Here is a 15,795-nt window from a genome sequence, read left to right on the forward strand (position 1 = left end):
GGGAGTCCGCTATTGCTGCCATGATGTCTTTTAGGGATAGCGTGTGCTCTGGCACCATTATTGCAGAGGGTATGGCCTGGGTATCGTGAGCTTGTGTGGAGGGCGTTGTGTATTGATCAATCAAGTTTTGAGTAGACGGTTTGTTTGGTTTGTCCTTTCCAATGCTTGCTGTCTGGTTGTTGGCCCTTGCTCAAACGTGGCTCTTATGTTTAGGTCCCAGCTACGTGTGTGCTGTTTCCCCTATGGTCTGCAGAGCCTGGTGTGGTAATGTTTCTGTGCTGGGCTTCGAGAGTTCTGTGTTGTCCTGCGTTTGTGAGGTGGTCTGTGTAGTAGCCACCCAACACTCACTTTCACCACATAACGATTTTTTTCTTTTGACTTTTGCTGAAGTTTCTGTGTTCTGGCAGTTCCCGGCTGGGTTTTACCAGCTTGTTCTTTATTTCTGTTTAACTGATTTTTCCTCCCATGACTTGGTCCAGTGGTGGTGGATGAGAACTGATGGGCAGCTCCAGGTTGCTCCCAGATGGAGTCTGTTGGAAACTCTCCGCCGTGAACAGCACTGTGGTCTTTGTTGTCGCTGAATAAAACATGCGCCGGGTGGCGAGCTGTGCCCTCAGGTCTGTGCACTTGTTTGGCACACTGGTTAGTGATGCGGTGTTCGCACTTTGTTGGCTGTGTGGCCGAGTACTGTACTTTGAGGGACGTGCAGCCTTATGTGTGTCTCTCTCCTCACGTGGGCCGCGGGCCGCGCTCTGTGGGCATATTGGATTTGGTCCTGGCTGGCCGGGGACTTTTTATTTCTGCCTCTCCCGGTGTCGGTGTTGCCGGTACCGAGCGGGCGCGATTTGTGATATGCCGCAAGGGGCAGGTTCCATGCTGTATAGGCCCGGGGGAGGGTGCACTCACCAGCAGGCCGTTTAGGCGGCTGTATGTTGCTTCCTTGTTTTGTTCTCTTTCCCCCGTTCTTCTCTCGCGTGGCCGCCTCCGACCGCACCCCTCACGGGACACACAGGGGCCCGGTCTGTGTGTCGGCTGGCCGCGAACTCCACTGCAGAACTGCCCAGATCCCCACACTGCCAAGAGGCAAACTCCCCGAACCCCACAGGTCGGGCCCCTCTGCCAGGGGCGGCGCCAAGCTTGCGCCGGGTGTCCTTCGGGACCACACTGGTACTACTGTGTTGTACGAGGTACGGCTGCGGGGGCCGGGGTATGCCTTGTTAGTGCTCCGGGTGACGGCTCTCCCCACCTTGGCTGATGTTAAGGCCGGACAGGTTCATCCTGCAGTGTGCCGTCTGTCTCTGTACACAATTTGTGTTCCACTTCACTTCAGGCAGAGCCCGTGGCCATCTTGGGTGCGCTGGCAGCGATACCTCACAGATTTTTACCTGCCTCTAGCTCTGGCTGGCATGTGCGGTTTCCTTCGGTATTCGTCCTGTTTGTGCCCCAGGGTATCCGCTCTCATTTTCTGTGCTTAGGGTATCTGCAGGATTAGGTATACAGGCAGTAGACAAAGGATATTAGCTGCGGCCACGGGAGCAGAGAGAGCTCACGTCCTACTGATCGTGCTGTTAGCCACGCCCCCCAAATATCACTTATTCTTAATCAAATAGCAGTTTCCATTCAGTTTGGTATTCAATATGATGTGCTGTCTCTAAAACAACAACTTCCATTCAGTTCGGCATTCAATATTAGTCTCATTCACTTTTGTTCATGGACAGTTACTTGCCTGCAGTCCTTTGGGAGCACTTCAGTCTTTCCGTGACCTCTGACACTCACCATCTCTTCACGTCTCCCCAACGGCGGTTCCTGCTGCTCCAGCTCACCTTTTCTGTCATTGGAAAGCAGACCGCATATGTTCTGCTCACTCGCCGGTCACGTCCTTGCACAAGACTACTTCCCAGCTCCTCGCAATGAACGCGGACCGCATTCTCCTTTGTGCAGCTCAGCTGTTTGGCAGCTCTGTCTGCCCACCTTCCACTTTGAAGGCTCCTGGCCCTGCAAACGCCAAGCGACCCGTTCTCCCTGGGTCCTGCATGTCCTCCGGGATCGTACCCGGTTTTCAGACTTTCTAGTCTCGCCCCAACCCGGCGGTTCTCCTTCTCCATGCACATGGTTGCCTCTCCTTCCTTTATAAACCCGAGCCCTATTAAGGGGCCTCAGGTGTGTGTTGTTAATTTGAATTGCCCGGGTATAAAGAGCCCAATTAATGGGACATGCCTGACCTTGTACTGCATGCTCTTACACCTTCGTCTCACAATGGTAAACAACAGAATCCGACATATTGTGCTTACTCGAACCGTATGATGGATGTTTACCAACATGGATTCAGACTCACAGAAAATACCTTAATCCAGTCACTATCTTAGTGAATAATACCACTCTTGCTGTGCTTTCTAACACATTATTTCATAATGTTGCTAGCCCAGTTTTGCAGTGCTTACTAAACAGAATTTCATAATGCTGCCAGCATAGACTTGCTGTGCGCTCCAATACATTATTTCATAATGCCAATAGCAGTTTTACAGACTTCTCTTAGAAGCAGATTAAAGTTAAAGCGTCAAAATATCCAGTAAACCATAGTCTATACACACGGGGCAGAGAAGAGACTCTACATCCTGCTATGTTGCCATTTACCATTTTAAAGGTTGCTTTCTGTCTAGCCAACGCAAAATTAGCAGCTAGCAGTGGGTCCATAAAAGCTATGCAGTCGGTATTTATCAATCGCTCTAACTCTGCCTTCCGCCTGTGTTTTACATCCCCGCCACATAGTCTCACAGGCTCCCCTGCAAGAATATCGTGCTTTCAGACCACACTCAGCTGCTGACGATATGGCAGACTAACACTCCAAAACCCAAAATACCCACCTGGCAGTTGAGGGCAGTGGCCTTGCAAAAGGTGGTCTTTAATGAGCACTTGGGGAGGCAGATAGAGGAGTACTTTGAGATCAACACAGGTAGTGTTGGGAAATCAGGCATACTATGGGACACATTCAAGAAGGTTGTGAGAGGAGCGGCAATAGGGAACATGGGAGGTCTTAGGAAAGAAATACTGAGAACCCTGGAGGAAGTTGAGAATTAATAATTAGTAGCAATTGAAGACGCCGAGGGAGGTCCACATGGGGAGCCAGGAAAACTGTTGGAACTGTGAAAAAGATATATGGGAGAATGGGATAGGCTTGGGGGATTAGACTAACTACACCCAAAAGCTGCATGGGGAGGGAGATAAGCCTGGGAGACAGTTGGCTTGGCTATGCAGGCACAAGGAACCGAAAGACACGATTAGTGCCGTCGATGATAAAGGAGACGTTGTCAGGACTCAAACCAGGATCAATGAAGTGTTCGAATTTTTATAAATCCCTATACTCTGACAATGAGTCCGGGATGGACAGGGATGTGCTCAGATAGAGCTACCAAGACTAGAGGCGGAACAGGTAGATATGTTAGATATGTAGATATGTCAGATGCACCACTGACAGAGGAAATAAGGGAAGTGATTAGGGACCTTCCGCCGACTGCCAAGACTCTGGGACTAGACGGACTCCCCGGGGAGTTCTACAAAGCATATGCAGACATATTAGAGACTAAACTGCTGGCAGTCTTTACTGAGGCCTAGGAGTTGGGAGGGCTTCCCAATAGCTTACGGGAAGCTAAGATCGTACCCATCCTTAAGCCAGGAAAGCCCTCACAGAGTTGTGGATCATATAGACCCCGTTCGATGGCAAACCAAGAATGCAAAATCCTGACAGCTACATTGGCAAATAGGTGTAGGACAGTAATAGGAGGTCGGGTATCTACCGGGGGAAAACACGACATGGAACCTGCGAAGGCTACAGCATGTCATAGGTAGAATTAACCAAATGACGGAGGACGGTGTGGTGTCATCATTGGATGCAGCAAGGGCTTTTGACTCAGTCCACTGGGACAGGCTGCTAGGGACCCTGGCGCGATTTGGGATCGGTAAACCCTTCTTAAGATGAGCGTCATTGATCTACACTGCGCCTATGGCGCGAGTGAAGGCAGGTAGGAAAATCTCGGAGGAATGGGAGGTACATTAGGGCACTAAGCAGGGCTGCCGACGCCGTACATCTTAGCATTGGAGCCCATAGCTGTGTTCCTTAGGAAGGAATATTTGGACGCTGGGATTAAGAGAGATGGGGAGATACACCTGGTTTCTCTGTATGCAGATGACATGCTGTTACACGTAACCCGACCAGATGAGAACTTACGATACCTACTGGATGTTATCGACCAATTTGTCATTTTTTCTGGCATCAGGGTGAACTGGGAGAAAGCCAGATTGTTTCCACTCGCAGGACCTGGGGGTCTCGGGGAAAGGGAGCTGCCACACATGGGTCTCCAGTGGGTGACTGACACCTTCCATTATATGGTTATTACGTGTGGCATGACCCGGAGGCTGAGCATAGGGAAACACACTGAAAGTGCTTAAGGGTGTAGCTAACTCGAAGGGGTTGTGGAAAAAGCTGCCCCTCCTGGCAGTGACAGGCAGAGTAGCCCTCTTGAAGAGGATTGTACTCTCCCGCCTCTCGTATTGTTTCACTAATATACTCTATAACATACCCAGGGTTTTCTTGCAACAATTAAACACAATGGCTAGATAATTCATGTGGGAGCTCTGGGTACGCTGCAGAGGCACTACACGGAAGGCGGGATGAAAGCACCCAATTTCCAATGCAATCATCGAGCAGGACAGCTAAGGTTCGTAGTAAACTGGTTGGCTGACGAAGCATTACAAGATATCTGGTTGCGGCAACTGATGCTAGGCAGGTATTTCCTAAAGGAAGTATTATGGGCGGGAAATAAAACTGCCTCCAATAAGACCCTCAGGATTGTTGAAACTTGGAAGGGACGTTTGGCAGAGGGCCTGGAAGTTCCTGGGAGCTTTGAATCCTTGTTCCATTCATGTCCTCTTGGTGGGAGTTATGGGAGAACAGCAGGAGTCGTGAGACAGCAGAGGGGACAATGGGAAAGTAAAGGAATAGTTATGGTGGGTGACTTACTACGAGAAGGCAAGATTATAGACTTCCAAACTCTGGTCAGTGATTATGGTATCCACAAGGGTCAGGTTTTATTATACCTAGGCATGGTTAGGCGGATTGAAAAAATATGGGCGTTCCAGGTGACAGCGGAGTTCAATGAGATGCTAGAAACCTTATATAATGTTGTGGAAGGGGGACACATGGTCTCTAGGTTGTACGACCTGTTCCTGGGAAGTTTTGCCACAACAGAGCAGAGGGTGAGAGGGAATTGGGAAACTGATATGGGACGGGCCTTCACAGATGTGGAATAGAGGAGGGTTCTGCTGTATACCAAGCAAGTCTCGAGAAACGCCAGATTTAAGTTGAACCAACTGCACATTGTGCATAGAACGTATATGACTCTACACAGATTGTCCTAAATAAAATGGGGAAGGATAACCATGCCTGTTCGAGGTGTACACAGGAATGGGCGGACATGATGCACATGTTTTGAACATGTCCAGTAATCAGGAAATTCTGGAGTAGGATGCAGAAATGGACCCCAGAGGCCTGCCTGCTGGGACTATTCTCAAGGGACGGAAGACATGGTACTTGCAGTGCTAAAACGAAAGACTTGATTTGTATATTAGCGAACTGAAGAATAGCAATGGTGTGGAAATCAATTGACGGTCCCAAATTAGAGGCACGGTGGGCAGATCTGAAAAAGGTGGTTGTTGGCAGAGACTGCAGTGTGGTACAGAGCGCTGCAAGTAGGAATGCATGAAAGTAGTGAAAGGGGTTGAAGCCTGGATTGACACAGACTGTTTTCTCCAGACACAGATGAGGTTGATTGAAAGTATATGATTAAAGCGGCCCAGTGGGGTGGTTGTCAATGGGATTCGTGGCAGACAGTACGGACACGTGATGAACAATGCTCCAACAGATGAATGTGATGAGTGAGTAGGAAGACAGAATAACAATCTGCGGGAAGCATACAGCGAGAATATATATCTATTACATGGCCACAGTAGTGGCCATGTAGTTATGGTTAAGTTGCTGTTTCCATAGGAAGAGCACTTTTTGGGCGGCTTATTTCTTCGCTCTCCCTGGACGAATCCTCATCAAACCTGGCAAAAAAAAAAGTATATGGGCCACTCTGAATTTTTTGTAAGGTTTGGTGAGAATTCATCTAGGGGGTGCGGTGTTATAGGAGGGAGTCCCAAAACATCTTTTTTTCCCCATTGACTGAATCGGGGAAAAACTTTGCGGACGGCTACAGGTGAAACCGCTGGACGGATTTTGACGAAATCTGCGGCAGGTACAGGGGCTTGGTCCAGAAAGCGTGCTTTTGTAAAATTTGTTACCATCCGTGCAGTACGTTCATTTATAATTATGAAAAAGTAGGTCTGAAATAATTAGTGATATCTATGTTCGCTTCACGGTCACACTTCCCTGTTCGGTCGACGAACAAGAAACCGATTGGCTAAGGGGCTGCCGTCATGACCGCGTTCACGCAACGTCTCTGCCCATTGGCTGCTGCGAGACGTGTTCTGCGTTAATGATTTGGATGCGCCCGACATCTTGAATCCGCGGAAAGTGGAGCAACAACCAGCGTACACATGCTTTTCTCATTAACCTATTTTGCTGTGTCACAGAGCATTGGGAAAGGTCCAGACAGTAAGAAATGGGTGATCTATGCATTTGTTCTTCGGCCGTCATGCTGTAATTTCTATGGACACCTTGGACGTACAGTAAATGTGGGGGGTAAATAACGGTAGCACTTCAGTCCATGTAGTGTGTAGGAAATTTGTAACACTTCAGTCCATGTAGCGGACAGGGAATTTGTAACTCGTGAAAGCACATGGGTATAGGTAGGCAACATTGAAATTGACAACATGCCGTCAAAGTATTCTTTCTTACAATGGCTATTTTTATATTCATCAACACGCCGCCATGGGTGGCACATGCTACGGTGGTAGTGGCCAGGGGCTACAGTCTTAACATATGGGTAAATAATGCACTAGTTCTGGGGGGGTCGGTCGTCATGATGTAATGTGTATGGACATCTTGTACGCACATTACTCTTATACCTACTTAATAATGTACATTCTATGGTCTCCTTGTACGAACAGAAAAGGAGGGGTCCAATAAGGGCAGTATTTGAGCCTGTGCACTGCATGGGAGAGTTGTCACATTTGTAAGGGCCCGTGTGGTGTTAGGGAACATTGAAATTGCCTACATGCTGTGAATACATTACTGTTTCAAATGGCTATTATTATATTCATTAGTACGCTCACATGGTTGGCTCATGCTACGGTTGTTGTGGCCAGGGCCTAGAGTCTTGGATGCATGGCCGTCGGCCGAGGCCTTACTTCCAAGACTCTAGGCCCTGGCCACAACCACCGCCGCATGTGGCACCTATGCATACACGCCTTGTGTTGCATTTTCATTGGCAAGTTGTGGGGAGTGCGTGCAGTGTTGTGTGCATGGCCGAAGGCCATGCAACCAAAAACAAAGAGGTAGTTGTGGGGAGATCCTGCACTCTTGGGTGCAGGGCCAAAGGCCATGCACCCAATAATACACTTATACCAACTTTATGACGTATGTTCTGTGGCCTCCTTGTACAAACAGAAAATGAGGGGTCCAATAAGGGCAGTATTTCAGCCCGTGCAGTGCACGGGGGAGTTGTTAGATTTGTAAAGCCAAGTACATTACTGTTTCCAATGGCTATTATTGTATTCATTAGTACACTCCCATGGTTGGCACATGCTACGGTGGTTGTGGCCAGGGCCTAGAGTCTTGGATGCATGGCCAAAGGCCTTACTTCCAAGACTCTAGGACCTGGCCACAACCACTGCCGCATGTGGCACCCATGCATATACCACTTGTGTTGCATTTTCATTGGCAAGTTGTGGGGAGTGTGTGCACCCAAGCCATGCACCCAAGAACAAAGCAGTAGTTGTGGGGAGATCCTGCACTCTTGGGTGCAGGGCCAAAGGCCATGCACCCAATAATACACTTATACCAACTTTATGACGTATGTTCTGTGGCCTCCTTGTACAAACAGAAAATGAGGGGTCCAATAAGGCCAGTATTTCAGCCCCTGCAGTGCAAGGGGGGAGTTGTCAGATTTGTAAGGACACGTGTGGTGTTAGGGAACATTGAAATTGACAACATGCCCTGAATGCATTATTTTTTGTAATGGTTATCGTTATAATCATTACTACGCCGCAATGGGTGGCACATGCTACGGTGGTTGTGGCCAGGGCCTAGAGTCTTGGATGCATGGCCGTCGGCCAAAGGCCGAAGCCCTTACTTACAAGACTGTAGGCCCTGGCCACAAACACCGCCACATCTGCCACCCATGCACACACCCGTAGTGTTGCATTTTGATTGGCAAGTTGTGGGGAGTGCGTGCAGTTTTGGGTGCATGGCCGACGGCCATGCAACGAATAACAAAGTGGTAAGTACTAGAGTTGGAAGACACTGCACACCCATCCCATGTAAGATCTACAGAGACATACCTAGGAGGGAATGCTCTGCGTAGAGGTACTTAACGATAACACACATATAGAATAACCCCCATTACCACACATCGTCGAGGTAGTTGTGGAGAGACCCTGCAGTCTTGGGTGCATGGCTAAAGCTCATGCACGCAAGACTGAATTCATAAGCAGTGGAGTTACAAGTTAATATGGGTGTGGTGGATTGTGGTCGTTGTGTTCATGCCCTAGTTTCTTCACTTCATGGCTGCAGACGATGGTCCGCAAAGTACATTTATAAGCAGCTAAGTTACAAGAACCATGTTTTACATATGCAGCGATGGTTGTGGATAGGAACTGTACTCCTTTAAACTTGGTTGTAAGGCGTAGGTGGCAGGTTACTTACTGCAGACGAAAGGCCAGCCTACAGGCACTGCAGCATATTACTAGCATACATTAGATGAGTTGACTCCCATGTGTAGAAAATGCCTGCCAATATACTTACTTTGTTCAGACTCCATACATTTTTTTTTACAATTGGTTATCGCACTTGGCAGAAGAGTCACTTTTTCCATTTCTGTGATGAAAGAAAAAGGTGTGTTAATGTTTGCAGTTTTTCCACATTTGACACATTGCATAATAGACAGTTAACTTTTTTTTAGACCCTCATATTTAGTTTACAAACCAGTGTACCGTGCATTGCGCTCAGTTTCTGTGTTTGCTTTTCTAATCCTTGGGTCTGGGGAAAAAAAATCCTCGTCGGACCTCCATTTCTTATGCAACTAAGTACTTCATTTTTTCCTTTCAGTGTTTTCTTCATTTTTCTAATCAATGTTATGTTTGTTGTCTTCCTGCCAATTTTTAACAACAGTTAGATACCTGTAGCCGTATTCTAACTGAGCATGTGTTCTTACAGATTTGTGATATTCATTTGTCATTGTTACATCCTGTTTCCTTCATCTTTCCCATTAATGTTTTCTTTGTTGCTTCCATGCCGATTTTTACCAACACTTACATATTCTACCTGTGCATTTGTTTCCAATGATCTGTGCTTATCATTTATTTGTGTCATTCTTCCATCCTGTTGGGTAGTTAGATACTCGTATGCGTAATCTAACTGTGCATTTGTTCCTACAGATTTGAGATACTCATTCATTTGTGTCGTTGACATATTCTGTTTCCTTGACCTTTCCCATTAATGTTTTCTTTGTTGCCTTTCTGCCCATTTTTACCAACAGGTAGATACGTTTAGGCGTATTCTGCCTGTGCATTTGTTTCCAATGATCTGTGATAATTATTTATTTGTGTCATTCTTACATCCTGTTGGGTAGTTAGATACCTGGTGGCGTATTCTAACCGTTTGTAGTCTTTCACATTCTTTGTTGACAAATTTGAAGTACACCTTATTACGTAAATTTTGGCTTCAAGAACATTAAATAAGCATTTGTTAGGTTAGCTGGCAACCTCTGCTTTAGAGTAATGGTGCTATCATTACATTCAAACCATCCAGAACACTTTTTTAATGTATGCAGTGTAGCTACCTGCATTGGTTGTAGCTCCTGCATGGTAGATTATTCCTACTGTTGAAAAGGTTTTCTTTCCAAGTGACACTTGACCGTGTGCAAATCCAGTTAGTTTGCAGTAGTTTTTGGTGCCATCTGCATTATAACGTAGAAGCATAACTATTATGTAGGCACTATGTGATTGTATCAGTAAGGTAGAGCGATAGTCTGAATTGCAAATACTACATAATCTGCCATGGTTGCTGAAATGGAATTCTCTCACAATTTGGTATGGTAATATACACAAATCGCTCATTTGGAATTTCTTTCTGTATTACTTTGTTACAGAGAGTGCATGTATGTTTCCACATGTACGAAATTCGGAACATTTCATTTACAGGTATGCTTTTGTTTTCCAATACTAATAGTATGTACATTAGACATTCTTGTGGATCTTCTTGCGAGTTCATAGTGAATCTCACTATTCCAGCACAGTCGTCCAATTGTTGCCTTACACCATAAACACTGTCAGGCCGATTCATGGAATCAACGTGCGCCGAAAAAACGGCGCACTTGTGCGAAAACGTGCGATTCGCAGTGAAATAGCGAAAATCGCAGTGCAAGTGCGATTATCGCAGTGCAAGTGCGATTATCGCACAGAAAACATCGCACATCTATTCATGGAAGTCCGTGCACGCGCAAAATGTGGGATGTGCGCTGAAAAAGTGCGCAGCGCACGCTGGTGCACGCTGGCGCACAGGTCACCGAACGCTGTGCGATAAGGCCACAGCGAATTCGCACATAGTGCGGCGCACATAACAAAAGTAGGCGTAACACGGGGCGTTACACGCAGAATGGGGAACAACTCGTGAAAATATGGGCATCACGGGGGAAGTACAGGAGGCAAGTGCGCAGAACGCCCACACGCTCGCCTACAACACGTATTCATGGAATCGAATAGGGAAAAACAGCGCACGGCCAAAGACGCGCACAGGCCCATACATGTCCGCCACACGAAAGCAGGCGGTAGCGTCCCTGCGCAGGAAAAAAATGTGCACCAAAGTCCTACACGCGTGAGAAGTTCCACACGCGATCGGGCCTGGGGGAGCGTGTGCGTGTATTTCAGAGGTGCGTGAGAAGTTCCACACGCGATTGGGCCTGGGGGAGCGTGTGCGTGTATTTCAGGGGTGCGCGAGAAGTTCCACACGCGATTGGCCTGGGCGCGTGTATTTCAGGGGTGTGCGAGAAGTTCCACATGCGAATGGCCTGGATGCGTGTATTTCAGGGGTGCGCGAGAAGTACCACACGCGATTGGCCTGGGTGCGTGTAGTCCAAAGGTGCGCGAGAAGTTCCACACGCGATCGGGTCTGGGGGAGCGTGTGCGTGTATTTCAGAGGTGCGCGAGAAGTTCCACACGCGATCGGGCCTGGGGGAGCGGGGTACGTGTATTTCAGGGGCTCGCGGGTGGTTTTACACGCGATCGGGCCTGGGGGAGCGGGGTACGTGTATTTCAGGGGTGCGTGAGAAGTTCCACACGCGATCGGGCCTGGGGGAGCGGGGTACGTGTATTTCAGGGGTGCGTGAGAAGTTCCACACGCGATTGGGCTGGGTGCGGGTATTCCAGGGCTGCGCGGGAAGTTTTACACGCTCGCCTACAACATGTATTCATGGAAACGAACGTGGCCAATCCGGAAACACGTACGCCAGCAGGAAGTAGGCGTACGTCCACCCGCACAGCATAAAAGTGCACGCAAACAACAAACAAGCTCAGACGCCAGGATGAACATACCGTTCCTAGCAGCAGTGGCCGTGGGATACCGCAGGAGGAGGAGGAGGATAGTCCGGGCCAGAATTTTTACACCCAGAACCAGCCTTTTTGGGATGCCTGATGACCATGTGTATGGGAGGTACAGGTTTCCACCTCACATAATACTCGACCTGGTCAGTGAGTGGGAGGATGACCTCACATCAACCACCCTGTGCTCCCAAGCACTCAGCCCCCTGGAGATGGTCCTCAATGTACTGCACTTCCTGGCCACTGGATCATTTCAGCGGACAAGTGCCATAGTGGGGGGGGGGGTGTCACAGGCAACGCAGTCACGCTGCCTACACCAGGTCTTGGCCATCATCACTGCACGCCCATCAGTCTGCAGGCACATATACCTGCCCAGAACACCTGCAGAAAGGCACAATTCCCCAAGGTGCTAGGTGCCATTGATTGCACCCATGTGGCTCTACGTCCCCCCAGGGCAACAGAGCACATCTATAGAAACCGCAAGCACTGGCATTCCATCAACGCCCAGGTAGTATGTGATGCCAAGGGAATCATAACCTCAGTATACGCCAACTATACAGGCTCCACCCACGACAGTTTCATCTACAGAATGTCTACCCTAAACCGGGACATAGAAGCTGGGCGGCATGGCGATACATGGGTGCTCGGGGAGTATAAATGCCACTGCGCATGCATGCATGTCAGATACTGAGTAATGTCACAACCCCACTGATGATACCCATCACCACCTCCCCAGGGGACAGTGCCTACCCTCTCAGCACCCACATGATGACGCCAATTCGGAACCCCACCACGCCACCCCAGGTAAGATACAACACAGCCCACATTGCAACCCGGGGCATTGTGGAGCGCACATTTGGAGTGCTCAAGTCACGCTTCCGCTCCCTTGACCGTTCTGGCGGCCAGCTGTTATACGCTCCCCCAGTAGTGTGCAGGATCATAGTGGCAGCATGTGTCCTGCACAACGTAGCAACACGCCGGGGCCTGGCCGTGGACATGGTGGTGCCCCTCCATCCCCAACCACATGCATGCCCACTGCGCATGGGTGGGGAAAGGGCGCGGGGTGAGGCAGCCCGTACGCAGCTCGTGGCTAATAACATCACATAAAATCACACCCCTGTGGAGTGCACACAGCCCTGGCACATACCAGCTGACAATCAATGATGATTGTAACTGACAATTATGATGTGTCAATGGACAGTCAACTGTCACAACCATACCAGCCTGAGATTGTACATCTGGAAGTGTTCCATTGTGTGCTTCCCTACCTACACAAACACCACCAATGCTGTGTTCAAAAGACACACTTCTATGCTGCTAAAATCATTACCCCCTTGCAAGACACAACATGACAACAGTGCGATGTCACCCAACCCCTCCCCAGCACCGCCACCCAACACACCATGGCATGACATGCCATGTGAGAGCAAACAAAGTCATCCCCCAAACATGACACGTGTCACAAAGTACAGTGTCCCTAATGGAAACTGGCCACACACAATATGCCCACATAAATGTAGAAACAACAACACGCATGACCAAATACTTACCACAATACAATCGACATAGCATAAACATGACAGTACTAAGGCAAAGGATACGTAGTCTTACAACATGAGAATGCCAGCACATCCACAACCTCCAACTCTACAGTGTTGTTGCCACGCACATCTGGAAGTCCACTGCTCACAACATGAGCTCCATCTCCAAAGTGGACGGCCTTGTGAAGACATGAGGAATTAACCTGCAAATTAGGAGGGAGACATGGATGCACAAGCACACATCAATACACCATGCAGTGCACAATACAACAATATGCACTAGGAATGTATACACAGTATTGACTACAGACTGCCCACACAGCTCATGGGAGTCCAAAGTCACTGTGTAATTCACTGTCACTTGGGCACACCCTTTGCAAGCCCATGGAAACGGGAAGCAGGAGGGGTGTGTGTCTCACGAACCCAAGCATCTAACCCAAACTCAGGACAAGCCTGCATGTGCCCAGCCGGAATACAGTGGATGCCCACGGGAGCCACACAAGGCAACACACTGCAACAAAAAATCAAAAATGGACATGTGTGTGCCAGGAGGGGTGGGAGAGGCCACCCAGGAGGTCAGAGGACAGGGTGCCCACCAACAGCCACCTGCGTGAATGTTGCGAAAAAAAAACACCTCCATGGGCTCATGGCCTGCACGGCTACTAAATAGTGGGAGATTCACTGCTGTATTCGCTCTCCTCAACCTCTGCTGCTGCTGCCACAGGAGGGGGTGGTGCTATGGGAGGCAGCCCACGCAAAGCCCTAGTTTGGTCCTCCATGGCAGCAAGCATGCGGGTCTGGAAGGCCTCGTTCTGGAGGGATATGGTGCGGAGATCCCCATGCAACACCCGACGTGTTGCCCGGACCTCCGCCTGAGTTGCCTGCATCTCTGCTGAGAGCGTACGGGTGACGCGCTCCAGCAGCTGTTCCGTCCTGGTGACAGTGGAAGCCTCAAGGTCCACAAGAGTCTGCCTGAGGTGCCGGACCTCTCCCCTCAGGGCTTCCCTCTGTCCCTGGGCATCTATAGAAATTGATTCCCTCAGATTGTCCAGGGCCGCCTGTCTGTCCCTGTTGGACGCCAACATGTCCTCCCTGACTGATTGGCAAATGGAGTCTGTTGCCTGCTGTAGTAGCTCCATCTGCCTTTCTGAGGGGACAATGGAAGTGGCCACCCTCTCCATGGCTTGAGCAATCATTTCTGATGATGCTGCCTGTTGGTTGGCCATACTGTAAATGGATTGCTCCCATGCGGTATTGCCTGGTGGCAGGCGGGCACCACACCTGTCTGGGGCAAGGCGAACTGCGCCTTGCTGTGTCGGCACTGCCTGAGGCTGCAGGACTGCATTTCCCCTCTGAACTGCTAGCCCAGGAACAGGATCAGATGTTGCGGAGTGTGGCCCTGCATCCGTAACCACCACAGGCGCACCTACCAACACTGACATCCCCATAGTGGGCTCTACCCCTGGTGCAGGTGGGTCGGACAGAACAGTATCCCTTCCATGAACACATACCTGCGAATCCACATAGGCCTCATCCGAATCAACACCTGAAAAGAGTTCTGGGGAGGTGCAGCCAGGGACACCCCTGGACAGTATGGCCTGCAGCAAGAGAGGGTTCTCCCCCACCACCAAACCACGTCCCCCACTGGTGCCTGGTTGTGCTTCAGATCCCTCCTGGGCCTGCACCATCTCCTCTCCCTCAACAGCATCAGGTGCGTCATCCTCTGCAAAAACATGAAAGACAAAAAATGGAAACAGGCATTAGCACCATGGCACGCTATTAGGCCAGACAAGCTACAGTACCAGTACTTGATTTACACATGTCCCACAGGACTATAACCCTCCCATGCATGCACTGTCCATGAGTCGGAAGGGGAGGAAAATGTCAGACACTGATGACACCAAGATGGGAGAGCAACACATCAGCTGCATGCTGGCTAGCAGTGCCATCACACATTGCCCTGTGAGTTTCATGTTTAATACACATACATGACACATGCCATCACACAGATGGCATGTACCATAGGCATGTCATATATGTGACAATAGGGCAGAGTGATGCGCAGTAGAACCAGGTGAATTCCTACAATCAGCCTGAATGAACACAGCTAAATACGGAACAATGCTGCAGCAAGATGACACTTCAAGGGCAACAGGCGCGATGTAGTGCAAAACGCCTACTGTGGCCAGAAGGGATACTGTAATACCCAAATCCCGGGGCGCCGAATGCATTGGATGAAGCACATGGGTGGCCCAAAACACTCAGGCACAAACACCCTGACCTGGCACTCAACCAGAACCCCTCCCACAAACAACATACACATGGATCACACACACATGCATGTGCACTTACCGGACAATGCCTCGTAATCTGGCATTCTCCCACACCTTGGATCTGCTCCTCTGTGACGTAGGTCCCAGCAACATGCTCATGTAGAGTGAGTTCTATGTCCTCTTGTGGAGACCCACCTCCAGTCACCAGAGTTGCGGCATGACTTGAG

The 15,795-nt window shown here is 49.3% G+C and overlaps 1 protein-coding gene across 1 annotated transcript in view; it reads right to left on the reverse strand.

The window, feature by feature from the left end:
- The window catches only part of THUMPD3 (THUMP domain containing 3), a 160,406-nt gene that overhangs the window by 93,566 nt on the left and 51,045 nt on the right, over positions 1 to 15,795 (reverse strand). The gene's annotated exons all lie outside the window — the stretch shown is intronic.

The sequence above is a fragment of the Ambystoma mexicanum genome, chromosome 2p (genome assembly GCF_040938575.1).
Source record: "Ambystoma mexicanum isolate Mex_15411 chromosome 2p, UKY_AmexF1_1, whole genome shotgun sequence".
In the NCBI taxonomy this organism is placed as follows: Eukaryota; Metazoa; Chordata; class Amphibia; order Caudata; family Ambystomatidae; genus Ambystoma; species Ambystoma mexicanum.